This window comes from Lissotriton vulgaris, chromosome 10, assembly GCF_964263255.1.
Source record: "Lissotriton vulgaris chromosome 10, aLisVul1.2, whole genome shotgun sequence".
Taxonomy (NCBI): Eukaryota; Metazoa; Chordata; class Amphibia; order Caudata; family Salamandridae; genus Lissotriton; species Lissotriton vulgaris.
In genome coordinates, this window is record NC_141698.1 from 65,597,958 (window position 1) to 65,615,060 (window position 17,103).

Genomic DNA, 17,103 nt, shown 5'->3' on the forward strand with positions numbered 1-17,103 from the left:
CGCAGTTCAAATCAAGAAACACAAACGAACATGTTTGTTTTTCTTTTTTCGCTCTTAGAGAACTCCCTTATTTTTTGGGTTTCCCTAACTGATAGTATATAATAGAATGCTTATTTCTGAACGTTTTCACGCAATGAAATGAGATTATAGTCTCTCTTTTATTTCTAAATTAGTTGGAGGCTCGAGCGACGCCGGATACCACAAGGTTTATGACTGGTTAAAACGGAGCTAGCCGGAAGACCAATACGGGGTAGGATACATTCATAAAAGTGATTGGCTATAGCAAAATAGTCATTACGGTTGCTTAGTGCCGCCCACCCCGCCCATTAATCCGTGCACACATCGAGATTGTTTTAAACATTGAATCCTGAAACGTGGTAGGTTATTATCGCTGTCAGTCCGCCAATGTGCGCAATGGGCGTGGTAAGCCCGCGTTTATATAGCCACACGTGGCGTCTCCATGTTCTTACTGTTTCGATTACGGTGAATGCGGAGTTTTGTAGTTTCAACAGCCGGTATGTTAAGCAGTGTGTATTTATTTAAATAAGTAGTTGTTCATAATGTACCTATTATTGCGTCACTATTTCATGCAATGTCCAGTTTTGGGTACTTCATTTAGTCACCACGACAAACTAATTCTAAGTGTAATTGTTTCAAACTGGGTATCTTGTAGTTCCGATTCGCTGTGGTATTTGTAAACTATTATGTGCAGTAGTTTTCTGAACGTGTTTAATTTTTCCTTAGTTCAAATTTATTTTCCGGACTTTCTAAAACTGCGAACTCTGACAGTAGGTGTTCTTTGTAGCGTCTAACGAGTTATGACTTTTTGGACAGGACTTGAGGGTTTGAATTAGTTTGAGGTAGATGAATTTGGATCTATTATCAAAATATGCGTGTTCAGGCTGAGACGATAAATAAAATACACTGAAATAGTGCTGATGTGTTTATTTGCAGACATCTCGGGCACGAACTTTTACCATATTGAAAGATGTCCGATTGTTTCCTGCACGAATGGACGCACCGTTGTTTTTACGCATCTGCACCCTCCATCCTCATGTCACGGGCGGCTATAGGTAAGTGGTGAATTGAACTTGATATACATTTGAGATGTGCTGAAATAGTGATGCTGCTACTCGGTGCAAATAAGAACCTGTTTATGCAAAAGAACCAAACGTGCGTTTTTTTTGTTGAAAGTCAGGTAAAACTGCGCAAGTCTCGTGGCCTGTGATGACCCCGAATTTCTGACACCTCGTATGAGTATTGATAAATCAGTACCTGATTTCTTTTTTCTTTGATCTGATGCTGCGTTTGTTGGGATTGGTGGTGAAATAGGAGAATATGGCTAAAGATAATTCAAGCAGCTATTCCCTGTTTCTTTAAACACAAGCGCTGTTCTGATCAGGTTGAAAGGTGGCACGGTTGCTTTGTTTTAAATTTGAGGCAGAACTGTAGACTTCTTGGCCAGTTCAAGCTGTCTTCACTTAACAGCTAACTAAGGTCCTCTAAAGGTTTCAAAAGCATAAAACCGATTATAGTAGGCAATAAAATTACGTTCTGGCAATTTGCAGATTTTTTTTCTGGTATGTACTTCAGAAGTTATGAGCTCTATTTAGAGGTGTTAACCACGATTTTAGCAGTTATGTTCCTTTAACCTGTTTTAACCTGCTCAATAGTGTTATCTGCATCTAGTGAATATCTATGTGGTCTGTTTTTCTGCATCTGAATTAAAAATATATATATTTGATGTTTATTTCTGCATTTGTTTGATTTGAGGTTCCCTTCTGCTATATCTACGAGTCTCTGCAACCTAGTAGTAATTCGGCGAGGTTCTGCAAATGCGATGAAGTCAAAAGAATGTAGTTCGTCCTAGATGGAGACTTCCTTCACAGCACAATTGCAGATGTTAAGTCTGAGCCAAATCTGGTAAGTCCCACTTCCCCCGTCATTATATTTCTCTGTGGGGTGTGTCAAGCACGTTGTTTTGAGCCTTATTTATCGTAACGCATATCACAGCATTTTTTTTTAAGTAGGAATGACTTCCTCTGGCTTTAGCTATCATTTTATGAAAAAAGGACTTTACATTGTTTTCTCATTCATTAGTGGACCGATTTTATTTTGACAGGAGATTATGCGAAAAAAGCAGATTTTCTTAGTATGGCATTTTGTTCCCACCACGTTACTTTGTCAATATGCCACCAGCCTAAAACTGCTTCAGTAAAGGACCCTAGTGAGTACTAAATATTCATCGCACAGGGCCATATAGTTTAGTGAGGGTCAAAGTCTTAGTTTGACTGTCACTAGACTAAGACTTTGTCTAGTGATGGTCAAACTAAGTCTTTGTCTAGTGAAAAAAGATAATGTGGTAGGTTTATGTGAACCTTTTAACGCGTACAAATGCGGAACGTTTCCTATGCATAACTACACATGCACTGAAGCTGGAACAAGTACAGGTTGGTTGTAGCTTGCTGGGTGTGAATAAAAGTTCATTTGGATTGTATCTTGTAACTTTAATGGTGACCCAACAGGGATACCTGTGGGAGGTTGCTCTCTCTCAGCTCTGTCCTAGTGGCATATGGGAGCATAGGCCCTTGGCCCATGACGTACAGTCCCGTTCCACGCTGTTGGAGAACAAGTTTTGCTTGCGGTCTTCAGGTTGCTGAGCTCCATCCTGTATATTCCTACGACTTCTCAGAGTCCTTGGACAATGACTGAGGAGACAAACCATGCAGGGTACACAATGTAGCGTGTGGATGTGGTGTAACATAGCTCTTTGCTGCTGGGGCAGATCCAATATTTCGTTTGTGAAATCTTTAAGCTGTTTTTTCTTTAGCTCAACAATCTCTACATTTAGGGGTAAATAGCGGGGCTAATAGTCTTCCGGTCTGATGTACTATGTGCTTATGCATATAGCATGGATGTGGTTTAGTAATTTTGTAGCTGTAGACTACAGTGCCAAGCTTTCAGTTGACAAGTGCTGTATGTGGTGCTTGCTGTTAGAGGGGTTGCTGCATAGGATAGGGTTCTGATTGGCCGTGAGGACTAGGGTTTTCTATTGGAGTTGGGGGTTAGGTCTTTGGCTGTTATGGCTAGGATTAGTTAAAATAGGGCCATGTCCCCCGTTGGCTCTAGGGTTTAGTGTTCTGAGTAGTTATGGCTAGGTTTCCATGCGTCAATAGGGCAATTTTAAGCATAAGGCGAAGGGCAGAGCAGACAAGGGCAGTTGCCTGTTTGAGTCGGGCCTTGGGCTGGAGATGCTGCCCAATTTTCATTTAAGGAGCTACAACATTAAGCATTTCTCTGCCTACATCCAAACACAATATCCACAAAAGCATTCTACTCCTGTACCACAAACAAACCTCATACAGTTGTCAGTGTGTATTGAACCACTACAGAACAGCACAAACTACACCTACACCAACTATGGCACCTCCATTCTCACACAAACTGTCCTAAGCCATTAACAAATCACCAACACAACTCCACATAACCTTAATGCATCCAGACACACCCCCTGGTCAATCAAACCACCAGCTCCATTCTCTACTTGTTCCTAACCGATCCCCTTTTATTATGACTAAACCTATTAGCCTTCATCACACATCCACTTGTACCCTGCACCTCTTTTTACCAGTGACACACAACTATACAATCATTGCACGCCACTCTACCACACACATTACCTATTCCACTGATCGTATCTGGCACTCATAACTCCTGTCCCTCCCCTCTTACACACCACACACTCTTCTCCAAAACACATCACCCCTGTACTATTCAAACACCACTCAAGAGCATTTCCACAATTCTCTAAATAAAAAAAGTACCCAAAATACGTGGCTAGGCGGAAAACCTGAGACATTGCTTGGGACTGTAGGATTACCCATTTGCTAGTTGAGCCACAAAAGGGGCTGCTATTTACCGTGGGAAGTTAAGGCAAATTTGGATTTCCTTCCCCTCTGCTGGCCGTAAAACAGCGCCCAGATGATTATACCATCCTCTTGTTAGGTATAAGGGTAGGGATGTTCTAGGCCTGGGGTGCGGGTCCATGAATAACGCTCCTCTTTAAGACTGGTGTTCGATTTTTCTTATTTACCTGTATTACCCCACTTTGTCTGGGGGAGTTGGGAGAGAGGATGGCAAAATACTATTGCCCTGTGGTGATTCAAAATATCCCTTGTGTCTAATAAGGGTAGTTTTGGGCTAATTGCCCCAACATGCCTGCCCTCTGAATGAGATTCCCAAGCGTTTAGTTTGTATAAATTGAACACTTCTGGGAGTGACGAAACGAGGCTGACTGGCAATAAATACAGGTCTTTGGCTTAAATTAAATGAATGAGTTTTTCGTACAGGGATTTGACAGCTTCGTTGTCAACTTGAGTATTAATCTCTCACACAGTGCTGTTGACTGATTTTGAATTTCCTTCCTCTTTCACTCAGATTTGTTTTGAAACGTATGAGGAATGCCTTCAGTTGTAGACTTTTTTTTTTTTGGTAAAATGTCTAAAGCAAGAGTCTTTAATACAGCTTGACTTTAGTTTCTCAGCTGTCTTGCTAGTAGTGAGCCATTCATGGGATGAACTGATTTTTTTTTGAGCATATCCCTCTTTGATTCACAGGCTGAAACGTGGCGAAATTTCAATAATCCATCTGGTGTTCATTGAAGGTTCTTTATGCAGAGATGGTAAGTTTAATGACTTTAGTTTAAACTTGATATAAATAGCTTAACTTGTGTTCTGTGTGGATGGATATTGGTTTGTATTTCACCCGTCCACATTTTGTAACGCATGTAATTTACCCCTATGGGCACCATCCGTTCCTGCTAACCTTCCCGAATTTAATAGTCTCCCTATAGTTATGCCCCTGTTGTCTTGTTTTAATGCCTCTGTATTCTGAAGTCTGTAAACGCAAGTCTGACTGCTTACAAGTCACACTTCAGTGCTCAATGTAAGTGTGTGATAGGGTTCCCACCCGCTTGACCCCTCCCTGTTTCCAGGCTTTGCTCCATCTGTCTCTGCTTGTCGGTGTCTTGCAGTTGAGATGAAATGCTTCGCGTCCAAATGTGTGTGAATTGTTTGCATGTGGCATATTGCAGGCATGTTCAGAATCGAATGTTGAATGGGTGGGTGGAGAGCAAGTGTTTCGTGCAGCCGGTGATGATACCAAACTTTCTGACACCTCGTATGAGTATTGTTCAAGCAATACCTGATTTTTATTCTGGACTGAGGCTGCATTACTGGCTGGGAGGATTTCGGTGCTGGGGTACTAATGGGTGAGCAGAGATTAGTGGAATACACTTAACGTTTCACTGACTTTTTCCACAGTGCGTTTAGTCTGATGCCGACCAGCGTGGCTATTGGCGGACCGCTAATCTCAAAAGGTGAGTAAAGTTTTGAGGCAGAAAGAGAAATTGCTTAGTAGCCTGTGATGAACCCATCATTTCTGACACCTCGTATGAGTATTGGCTAACAATACCTGATTTCTTGCTCTGGGCTGAGGCCATCTACATGTGGACCTTAGTGAGTGATCACTGCACTTAAACTCCCTCTAATGTAACCATTTTCCTTTTACTTTAGTGTGCTCCTCCTGCTCCTATGGTTGAAGCCCATCACACAAAGGTGAGTGGAGATGTGTAATGGGGTGAATTGCTTGCTGGCCCGTGATTCCAAACTTTCTGACACCTCGTATGTATTCAAGAAGTACCATGATTTTTTTTTTTTCTGGGCTGAGGCCAAGGGTGTGGAATTTAATTAAATATCTACTTGTCTATGAGACGGGTAGCTTCATAAATCTACTTGTCCTGTACAAAATCCACTTATCCCTTTGGTGCCATGTAGTGCACCGCCAAATAATGCACTAATTATAGAGCTCGGATAATAGCCTCTCTGGATATGTCCGGCTCATTGTACAGAAGCATTTGAATACTAGTGATTTCCTTATTTAGCCTCTGTTCTGCAGATCTACCCAATTCATCCTTTCACTCACCCACTGATATCCAGCATTTCACCTTTACATTGGCTTCCATTCATTCTTTCATTAGCCATTCTTCTTTACATTGGCTTCCATTCATTCTGTCATCAGCCATTCACCATTGTTTGTCGATCCATATTCAAATCTACCCATCTATCCCCAAACATATCCAGCCGTCTGTCCATCCTTTTGCTCACCCATTCTTCCGTTCCTCCAATTTACCCCTTCCTTATCCATTCTTTTGCTTACTGATCCATCCATTTCACCCCATCCAACCACTGCTTCACTCCCATCTATCCATCCTGCCCCTACCCACTTAATCATCCATCAATCCACCCTTTCATTCAACCATCCTTTCACTCTTCCATACACCAATCCTTTTACTCATCTATGTATATATCCATCCACCCTTTCATGTAAATTATGAACGTTTGTCTGGACCTGCATAAAGAACAGTCCCATTAAGAACTCCACAGCAGCATGTTCAGGTGTCCCTGGTGCCCACACAAGTGACTAGAGGCTCAGTGCAAGGAGAGAAATTAGGGTGTGCCTGAGGATTGCATGAATTCCCCACAGGGAAACTAATTGGCTTTAATGTAAGCACTGGATGGGCCAAGGGGAGCGGGGTCAGGCCAGTCAGAGGGGGCAGCAGAGGGGGGTGGGGTGCAGTTGGCTTTACGGGCATAAGGTGTACAGGAAAAGCCAAGTGCAAAGGAGGGTTGTGCAGGGGCTGCATGAGAAGGGAAAGTATATGCTTTACTGTAGGGCCCCTGAAAGTGTGGAGGGATCTTTAGGGCTCTTTTGAGGCTCAAGGGTGAAGGCCAGAATTAAAGGCAGGGGTCACAAGGTTCAAGTCGGAGCCTCTTGCATTCCAGTGATAGTGTTCTGGAGCAGTCTCGTGCTGCTCGAAGAAAAAGAAGGACCAGGGGAGGGCTTGAAAGCTGCAAGAACCTCTGGGAGAAAGCAAGTACTCTTACCGAACCGTGATGTGGATGTTTAATACAGAGCTGCAACTTTGAGCTCCGCTTCATCATGCTGTTCTGGAGAAATTAAAGTGCAGGCCCCAGCTTTTGCACTGACCCATTCACTGCCAATAAATTGCTTGGAGCTCCTTGGTTACTGGCCGTGACCAAGTTACTGGCTGACCAAAAAGGGTCGAACTGCTGTGTATCTGATTACTGACTGTCTACTTTTCCTATGGTCCATTTGGAAATTAAAGCCTCCTGCCCCTGTAAGAAATCTAGGTGTCGGAGATGGAAATTCCCCACCCCTGAGGGCTGATGCCACATTACTGGCTTGGAGCCGTAGAGTGCTGGGGATGCTGATGTGTGAGCAGTGATTGCTGGAATACATTTAACATTTTGTTGGCTTTTTCCACAGTGAATGATGCTGACCAGCATGGCTGGTGGAGGACTGCTTATCTTACATGGTGAGTAGTTTTGAGGCAGGGTGGGTGAAAGTGATATGTAGCCTGTGATGAACCCAACATTTCTGACACCTCGTATGAGTATTGTTCAAACAATACCTGATTTTTATTCGGGGCTGAGGCTGCATTACTGGCTGGGAGGGTTTGGGTGCTGGGGGTACTAATGGGTGAGCAGAGATTGGTGGAATACACTTAACGTTTCACTGATTTTTTTCCACAGTGAGTTTAGTCTGATGCCGACCAGCGTGGCTATTGGCGGACCGCTAATCTGAAAAGGTGAGTAAAGTTTTGAGGCAGGAAGAGTAACATTGCTTAGTAGCCTGTGATGAACCCATAATTTCTGACACCTCGTATGAGTATTGGCTAACAATACCTGATTTCTTACTCTGGGCTGAGGCCATCTACATGTGGACATAAGTGAGTGATCACTGTGCACTTAAACTCCCTCTAATGTAACCATTTTCATTTTACTTCTCTAGTGTGCCTCTGCTGCTCCCCTGGTTGTTGAAACCCATCACACGAAGGTGAGTGAAGATGTGTAATGGGGTGAGTTGCTTGCTGGCCTGTGATGAACCCAACCTTTCTGACACCTCGTATGAGTATTGGCTAACAATACCTGATTTCTTGTTCTGGGCTGAGGCAGCAATATAGTAATGATTGAGGATTACTGTGTGCACTATCAAATACATATTTATTTAAATGTTGAATTGTCTCGTATGGGCCTGTTATGCTTAGCTGAATCAACACTCACCCGGAGCTGCAAAATCAGCTCAATGTGTTCACATGGCTAATGTACTGTGTGAAGCATTGTAGTATGGTTGGTCGAGCTTTCATATTTGAGCCACGCGGGGGGGTGACAAACTAGTATTTGAGTGTGGAGGTACTGTTTTAAGTGAAAATGGCCTAATAGAGCGAGGTTAGCTGGGTTCTACGCTGTCCATGCTTTATTCAGTTCAGTACATCTGTCTTTGAGATGGTAGAGGTCTGGGAGCTAGAATTTTGAGGGTTCTGATGTTGTATCTGGTTTAAAGGGTATAATGCGGTGGGGGCTTGATCTCTGGGCCACAGCCAATATATAGGGTGATTTAAGTTGGTGATGCAGTGTTTGAGTAGTAGTGTAATTTGTGGGATTCGAAGTTGTACTGATGAGACCTTAAGGTTTAGAATATTTAGGTGTTGGTAGTGCCTCACTTCACTACCAGTGTGTGGTGGTTGAGAGAACTCTGGCTACCACATTTCCTGTACTATGGTTGCATTGGTATTCTGACCCAGTAATAGCCTACATCTGAAGCTGCATGTTTCTTGTCTTTGAGGCTCAGTACTAATAATGCTAATGTATCCGATTAGTAGTTACTTCAAGTATGTCTGTAGAGTTTGCACAATAGTGTGTTCTCAAACAGGAAGTTGACCCTATTAAAGATCTTGTGCATATATTTTGTGTCCATAGCAGTTATGTGCGAATGTTGTTGTGGAAGGTGGTAGTAACAGCCTGATTCTGCAGTTTATATATTGATGGTGACTTGGTTGAGTACTGATGTCTTAAGGGGTGCAACTAGTGGGATAAAGAGTGGCATTCTGATGGTTTAATTGCAGCTTCCTATTCTGGGTGGGTTCTTTCTGAAGTCTCTTGTGGCCACACACTAACTTGTTTCCTCTCCATTTTAGGAAGAAAATGGAGATGCAGCATGAATAAACGGATAGGTCTACTACTGGAAGACCATATACTGTGCATAAAGTCGTCAACTGTGATGATGCAATAGGTGGTTCATATTAGGATGGACTTATTTTACAAAATTGTCATTTATAAGGAAATTGTTGCTCCTACTCTATGAAAGCGCACTGCATGGATTGAAGTTTGTGATCTTTTGCTCACAAAGGTCCAATTAAGAGGGAAATGGTGCAACATAATACATGCTTACAAATTGCCTGAAGATGCTGTTGTGATGTCTACTTTAGTGTCATTCAACATAATAAAAGATCCCCATATTCTATTTACAGCTGTCTCTTATTCGAAATGGTAATCCATAGTTGAAGACTTTCTTGGCATGGAATTGCAGGAACACAATGTTTAACACCCCATTTTGCCACAAACAGTGGAATGCATATCCACGTCCGTAGTAAAGGTTTTGGTGTTTACATAGGTCCACGAAAGTAATGATAATCATTTTCTCTGTTATTGGGATTGCATTGCTAGAACAGCAGATTCTTGAACTAGACTCTGGGGTACCATTGTTATGTGCATCCAATGTAAAAGGGTAGGTATAAGCCACAGCTCTGGCAACTACAGAGAACTGGGCAGAAATAACTAGAGTGCAGTTCCCTAAGAGCTTTGCATTGGTATCCTTTGTGGGATACTTCTACTGTTGGGAAGTACCTACAGGACTAACATGTGATGCATAACATGTTAACGATTTAGCGGTTTTTGTAATTTGACTTCGGACTGACGGTTGGGTTGAGGGATAGGATAGTCTGCATAGGTTAGCAGAGTTCAGCAGTTTAGTGTCAAAGAACTCCGCCTCACAGTGCTTAAAAGTTGGGATAAATTGAGCGATTATGAACTGCAAGCTCTTTTGTGTCGCTGTAGTGACCCGCGGTCACATGAGAGATTTCAGCACTTGGAGATTTTGGATTCACACTGCATTTATTATGGCTCAACCGTTAATTCCACAACTTCTCTTTAAATGCTTCTCTTGGGTAAGTCCGTTCTGCCAGTCATCTTTTCATGATTTTGCCGTTACTGGTGTTTGCTATCGCCACTATCACCTGCTTCCATCTGTTAATCCTCTGCCACTCACTTTCATCCAATCATGCTTCAGTTTTTCTCTTGGTTGTATAGTGGAGCAAGCACATGTGCATCTTTTTGGCAACGTTAAAGGGTGACGGAGAGGGAGATTAGGCGGAGACTAGGCACAAGGAAGAACCAAGCAGGCAGAGTTATTCAGGGGAGAGAGGAAAGGAAAAGGGAGGCAAGCAAAGTATGGAAGAGGTGGTGGCAGGGGGGTAGGAGGCATGGCGAAGAGGTAACTGTCCGATGTCTGGCTGGGAGGGAGACAGCTCCCTGCGGTAAAGGGGTCATTCCCAGACTTCCCTTTTGTGTTTCCCTTGTCGCAGTGGACTCTCTTAGCAGGGTCGCTGAGACTCCAGGGCATAAATGCTGGCTGAAAAAAACAAGTGTGCAGGGGGTCAAGGGGGAAATAATTTATTGACCTGTCAAATCATGCCCCTATACTATAGATACAAAACACAAAAAGAAGAGACCAGGTCAAATAGTAGCTGTCTTGAAGGGGGAACAGGAACCACAAGGATTATCCGCGTGAAAGTGTTGGGTCACACTGGGCTAGAACAATCCCATCAGACCACCCTCGTGGCGGCATATCATCATATGGGAGTAGGCATATACCGCCCATGTAATGGTGCAGACATGGAAACTGGCATATTTTGCCACAGTTGTGCCCAAAGTATAGTACAAAGAAATATATAGTACTAACAAATACAGAAAAAAGTGCAGTGCTATGAAAAAAATGCTTGTTAAAAATGACTTCCTAGACTCAAAAGATTGTTTGAGATAAGTGTAGGTGTCATGATTGAAAACACGCCTGGTAGTGAGTGAGTAAAACTACATTATGGCGCTGTGCAGAATGGTCAACTAGTTTCAGCTCGGAGTATTACTCCAGCTTTCATCAGGACCTTGGGGATGGCAGGCTACTGCACCATGGTGTGAAGGGTGTACAGATATAAAGGAACATCAAAATTGTGCAATGCACTTTAAGAAAGACTAGTATCACCCCGAGACTTGAAACTTCTAAGTCCGCTGCAGACAGGAAAGGGATCTTCTACCTGTCAAGAACAAAAAATACTCTATATATACATTTCCACACGGGAATCCACATAACCCCACATACACCATCAAGACATGGCACACCTGCGAGAACAATTTGCGTTCCGCAACATAGACTAGCATAATAGCTTCATCACAAAGAGGCAATTCCTCAAAGTGATACTCGCCCAGCTTTGTGTGGGTGAAAGCCTCACCTCACCCGGCAACCGCTCAGGAAATTGAGGCCCCGCTCTGATGTGTAAAGAAAGGACACAATTAGCGCACAACTCAAATGTGTCCAGCCCAATCGCTATACACGAGAACCCAATGGACGTGTGAGACTCCTGACTGCCTGACTGCCAGTCAGGAGTCTATCACACCAGTGGCGGCTGGTGACATTTGAAAGAGGTGGGGCGTAAAAGTTGTGGCTCAGTGCAGTGTGGCGAGTGAGCGTAGGAAGAGTGTCCGACCGCCATAAGTGTTCATCGGGATTCTCCCCTGAGCACATTTTTAAAAATGAGGGGCAAATGGTGCATTTTCAAGCAAATTTGAGAAAGCAAGAAGGTAATAAAGCAATTGTGAAAGACCACATACATAGTCATAGCCCTTAACTAATTTGTTAAAATAAAATAGTGTCAGTGCCCCTACCTTAAACCCTGAGGTTGTGAAAAGGAGATTGGGTTCTACGCAACCACTCTCTGAACAAAAATTATGTGCACTTCAGGTTGTAACAAATGCAGAAAAGGAAAATATTACACAATTAGCGGTGGCAATCATTTCTTTGGTGGTGTGGCCATCCCATGCCCTCTAATTCTACTACATATGCAAATCAGTTTTGACCCTGCTCCATAGGAGCTGTTCAGCCTCCGAGAGTAACGAAAGCAACCATGAAAGTAGAAAAGTTATTAACTCTGGAAAGCACTTTTAATTGCTTACATTGTGGGTGCAACGGTTTGAGCATGGTCTTTGTCTGATCTTTTATGGTCGGATGCCACATTTCTTGAGTCACAACATTCTTCTATTCCATGAAGAGCAGACCTCATGCAAACACAGGGAAAGGCCAACACACTCTGCTATTGCTGTTCAGAACTCTCAGCCATTCTCTCTTGAAAGATGTGTATAGGTAACAACCAGCAGGTGGTCAACATAAACCAATAATGTATTTGCCTAAAGATTGTGCTGGTATTTAATAAAGCGTGAACCTAGCTGGCAACATCAAAATGCAGCATTTCTGAGCATCAGGGCGCTAGAATTTGGAGGGGACACAATTTAAGAATGAGGGAGTCATCAATCCCTTGGAAGGTGAAGGTGATGTTGGCACTTATGTGTAGATTATCCTTTCATAGTGTTTTGTGTCAATTGGTAGCCGCACACTGGAATGAATTTCATCGCCTGTTAGCAACAGTGCATCCACTGCCCACTCCAGCTTTTGCAGGCATGTACTTGTAAATCAGTTCACATTAAATCCACAAGAGGTGGAGCATGCAAGGCTTTTGAAAAATACCCCAGAACGTAATGGAAACAGAAACAAGTAGACTAATACACAAACTCACCACCCCATACAAAGACACATCCAATTACATACGCTAAAACAGACACACCCTTATGCACACATAAATATACTGTCACATGAAAAAATGCACCGAACACATTCAAAAGCCATGTTCAGACACACGTTGATGCGCACAAACTCTCAGACACACTCTCCCACATATGCATCTGTACAAACGGATGACTCTGCTCTGTTAAAAGCTCTGCTGGTTACCCTGATGTGCTCGGAAGTTCCTTGTGTCGATACGCGGCTGGGATTCAGCTGCAGTGAGCTAGAAAGTTGTCTATTTAGTGACGTGCAGGTCCGGCAGTGGAGGCCTTCAAGCACTGTTATTAGATATTTCTTATTAAATATCTTTTTTTGTCCCCACATCGCAGGAGCACCGGCCCAACGCGGCCCTCAAAACCTTCTTACAATGGTTATAAGTGCACAGGCTGAAGGACCTGGGAAAAGTTCAAACTACTGGCGCTACAGTTTAAACAATGCCAGTGTAAAGATGAGAAACTGTAGTGCTGGGGTGCAGAATCATCGTTGTGCAGAGTGTGTATGCGAGTTCATGAAGCAGGGGTGTAATGGAAGGGGAGAACTTGAAAAAATGCACATAAAGACCTGCCTCAAAATATTTTGAATTTGCACTCATTTTGAGTGGTTTGAACCAGTATTGGTTTGAAGAATAGTATCATTAAAATCAAAGGGTGTTTTCACACGTATTTGGTGTTTTAAATAGAGAGGCCTTCTTTTCCTCCACAAATTGTGCAGCATGCCTTGTGTTATACCCCGTCATGGTTCTTCTGAGGCAGGAGCTGGGTAACGTGAAAGGAATAATTATCGGGGCCTTATTTCATCAGTGGGCTGATTGAACTACAGAAAGAAAGGAGTCACGTGTATAAAAGCATGAATTTGTTGCTTTTACTGTGCACGAGGGAGAGAGGTTGAGAAATATGCATGCGTGTGTGTGTATATATGTGCACTGTCACTGGTGTATACTTTGTTGAAGACAGCGGGTGGTCGAACAGCAGTTTCCTACATTGGAGAAAGCAGAGGCGGAATTGACAAGTCTATTTATTTTGTGGTACGCAATGTACACCGAAACACAGCTCTCAGTAATTCTATGGCTCGTGGCTGTCATGCATTCACACAGAGCTGCATTCACTGCACATACATACACGGGGTGCACTTTTTTTATAACAATATTTCTTTTGAGCCTAGGTTATATCAAGGCGGTTCGGAATCTTTTCCTCTTACCGGTCAGTCCGCTGCCTCTGCCCTTGCCATGCCCCTTTCTTCTCTGCAGGATGAGGTACTGGTTGCCGGCCCTCTCTGTAAACCACAGGCCAATGCCGCAGGCGCTGCTGAACATCCTCCGCATGACCCCAAATACAACAGCAAGCAAGGGGCTCACCAGCGCTAACGTGTGTGTGCCAAAAAGTCATCGGGGCGGGATCGCAGGCACAGGGAGAAGGGGCCAGGCTGAAAACTAACTTCGCCCGCTCTTTCGCACTCTTGGTCGAGCTTCCGCTCAACAGGAAATGCATTGCCAAATCAGAAGTCTGATGTATCCCTGGCATTTGATAAGGCATGGGGCGACTGTGTGTAAAACTCGTCACCGCCCGAGCATGACCCTATCTTCCGAGCCTGCACTACACTAGGCATGCGCAGCATACCTAATTTATTGTGAATGGAGTGGGGAGCTGAAGGTAAAGAACTCCCTTCTCGTACATGCGCAGCCCATCTTCTGGATTCCTGCTCTCACCTGCCTGCGTGCGCTGTGCGTTGACATGCGCACTTCACCTGAGTGAAGAACAGGCCGAAAATGTAAACAGACGAATTGTCAAAGATGTCAATTTGTCTGTTTACATGCCCGAACTTCAGTAAGCAGTTTCTTTTTGTTGATGATGTAGCGCCCCTAATGGACCAGCCGCCACTGTATCACACGTCCATTGGGTTCTTGTGTATAGCGATTGGGCTGGACGCATTTGAGTTGTGCGCTAATTGTGTCCTTTCTTTACACATCAGAGCGGGGCCTCAATTTCCCGAGTGGTTGCCGGGTGAGGTGAGGCTTTCACTAACACAAAGCTGGGAGAGTATCACTTTGAGGAATTGCCTCTTTGTGATGAAGCTATTATGCTTGTCTATGTTGCGGAACGCAAATTGTTCTCGCAGGTGTGCCATGTCTTGATGGGTTATGTGGATTCCCGTGTGGAAATGTGTATATAGTATTTTTTGTTCTCTTGACAGGTAGAAGATCCCTTTCCTGTCTGCAGCGGACTTAGAAGTTTCAAGTCTCGGGGTGATACTTGTCTTTCTTAAAGTACATTGCACAATTTTGATGTTCCTTTATATCTGTACACCCTTCACACCATGGTGCAGTAGCCTGCCACCCCCAAGGTCCTGATGAAAGCTGGAGTAATACTCCACTGAGCTGAAACTAGTTGACCATTCTGCACAGCGCCATAATGTAGTTTTACTCACTACCAGGCGTGTTTTTAATCATGACACCTACACTTATCTCAACAAACAATCTTTTGAGTCTAGGTAGTCATTTTTAACAAGCATTTTTTTTCATAGCACTGCACTTTTTCTGTATTTGTTAGTACTATATATTTCTTTGTACTATACTTTGAGCACAACTGTGGCAAAATATGCCGGTTTCCATGTCCGCACCATTACATGGGCGGTATATGCCTACTCCCATATGATGATATGCCGCCACGAGGGTGGTCTGATGGGATTGTTCTAGCCCAGTGTGACCAACACACTTTTTCACGCGGATAATCCTTGTGGTTCCTGTTCCCCCTTCAAGACAGCACACTACTATTTGACCTGGTCTCTTCTTTTTGTGTTTTGTATCATAAATGCTGGCTCCCTTCCCAACAAGGGGAGAGAAGAGTACTTTGGTCACGGGCACACTTAAAAGAATGGGAGGGGTAGAAAACCCAGCATGAACAGTGTGCGACATCCGCCAGGTAGGAGACCGTTCCCAGAGTTAAGGGGGATCAATCTCAGTCCTCCTATGAGAGCTGGGAAAAAGTTTGAGTGTTTCACCAAGGTTGGTGCAAGTAAGTACTTGATATTACCAGTGTCTCTAGACCTGGCTCGTGTTTCGGGATAGTATCCCTCATCAGTTGAGAAGTTCTGGGGTGCCAGAGAAGGCTGCCAAACAACTGTCACAGGCTTCGTTGGTTTGCAGGTGCGTCTCCTAAAGCTTGTCAGCTTGGGGTCTTAAATCAACCAACAATTGTTTGTTCCAGAGGTACACAGCACTTGAAAAAAATATGAAGAAAGACACTGACCCAGTGAAGTCTACGGGAGCTCTGCAGTCCACTCCAGCACACAGCTCTTTTTGTTGCTCCTTCTACAGAGGAGGCTCCAAACAAGCTGGAGCAGACCATTCAGCTTCATTTAAAGCCAATACACAAACATCCTCCAATAGAGGATACTTTAACACCTTGGCTGCTAAGGGTTTTCCCCTCCTGTGCTGGAAGCTCCAATAGTCCATGATTCATGACGAGCTCAGCTCGTCATAAGCACAGCTCCACTGTGCCTCGTGACGAGCTGAGCTCGTCATGAGCATCGAAGGGGTTAAAGGAGGCTACAGAGGCAACCACACCAAGGGAAGAGGTCGAGGAAATAATAATCGAACCTCTTCCAACACAAAACAGTGACTTCCTTCTGCTCCCCCAACAGCATTCCACTCCTGTAGGGGGCAGACTAACGCAGTTCCCACCTGTCTGGAATTCCATTACAACAGACAAGTGGGTAAGACAAATTATCCAGTATGATTACTGCCCAGAGCTTACAGCTACCCCTCCACATATACCACCCAGACAGCGTCCAATGTCCACAGAACATCTAATGCTGCTCCAACAAGAGGTTCTCTCATTGTGGCAAAAAGATGCAATCAAGCTAGTTCTGTTGCAACATCAAGGAACAAGGTTTACTCACAATTTCCTAATACTCAAAAGGACGGAACATTAAGACCAATTCTAGACCTAAGGCCTCTCAATCTGTATATACTCTCAGATCATTTTCACATGATCACTTTACAACAAGTGCTCCCATTGTTGCAACAAATCGATTTCCTACCCACACTAGATCTCAAGGATGCCTACTTCCAAATTCCCATACGTCCTCATAGGAAGTATCTCAGATTTGTACTAGAAGGACAGCACTATCAGTTCAAAGTCCTTCCATTCGGGGTCACAACTGCACCACAAGTGTTAACAAAGAGCCTAGCAGCAGTAGTAGCAGCACATCTCAGAAGACAACATATCCACATCTTCGGATACTTAGTTGATTGGCTCATAAAAGCCAAGTCATTCAGTTGGTGTGTCCAATATA

The 17,103-nt window shown here is 43.7% G+C and overlaps 1 long non-coding RNA gene and 7 other non-coding genes across 8 annotated transcripts; all 8 read left to right on the top strand.

The window, feature by feature from the left end:
• The first annotated feature begins 465 nt into the window (after positions 1-465).
• On the top strand, positions 466-9,388 carry LOC147684650 (uncharacterized). Its single transcript, XR_015300649.1, has 9 exons — positions 466-515; positions 955-1,073; positions 1,774-1,923; positions 4,617-4,681; positions 5,322-5,377; positions 5,574-5,615; positions 7,614-7,669; positions 7,873-7,917; positions 9,059-9,388. It is a non-coding gene; the product is annotated as an uncharacterized LOC147684650 (long non-coding RNA).
• Positions 1,220-1,305, top strand: LOC147684651 (small nucleolar RNA SNORD60). The gene has a single exon (XR_015300806.1). It is a non-coding gene; the product is annotated as a small nucleolar RNA SNORD60 (small nucleolar RNA).
• LOC147684652 (small nucleolar RNA SNORA73 family) lies at positions 2,519-2,738 on the top strand. Its single transcript, XR_015300762.1, has one exon. It is a non-coding gene; the product is annotated as a small nucleolar RNA SNORA73 family (small nucleolar RNA).
• Positions 5,146-5,228, top strand: LOC147684653 (small nucleolar RNA SNORD60). The gene has a single exon (XR_015300797.1). It is a non-coding gene; the product is annotated as a small nucleolar RNA SNORD60 (small nucleolar RNA).
• On the top strand, positions 5,417-5,499 carry LOC147684654 (small nucleolar RNA SNORD60). Its single transcript, XR_015300803.1, has one exon. It is a non-coding gene; the product is annotated as a small nucleolar RNA SNORD60 (small nucleolar RNA).
• On the top strand, positions 7,436-7,518 carry LOC147684655 (small nucleolar RNA SNORD60). Its single transcript, XR_015300796.1, has one exon. It is a non-coding gene; the product is annotated as a small nucleolar RNA SNORD60 (small nucleolar RNA).
• LOC147684656 (small nucleolar RNA SNORD60) lies at positions 7,711-7,793 on the top strand. Its single transcript, XR_015300799.1, has one exon. It is a non-coding gene; the product is annotated as a small nucleolar RNA SNORD60 (small nucleolar RNA).
• On the top strand, positions 7,954-8,036 carry LOC147684657 (small nucleolar RNA SNORD60). The gene has a single exon (XR_015300805.1). It is a non-coding gene; the product is annotated as a small nucleolar RNA SNORD60 (small nucleolar RNA).
• Positions 9,389-17,103: the final 7,715 nt, after the last annotated feature.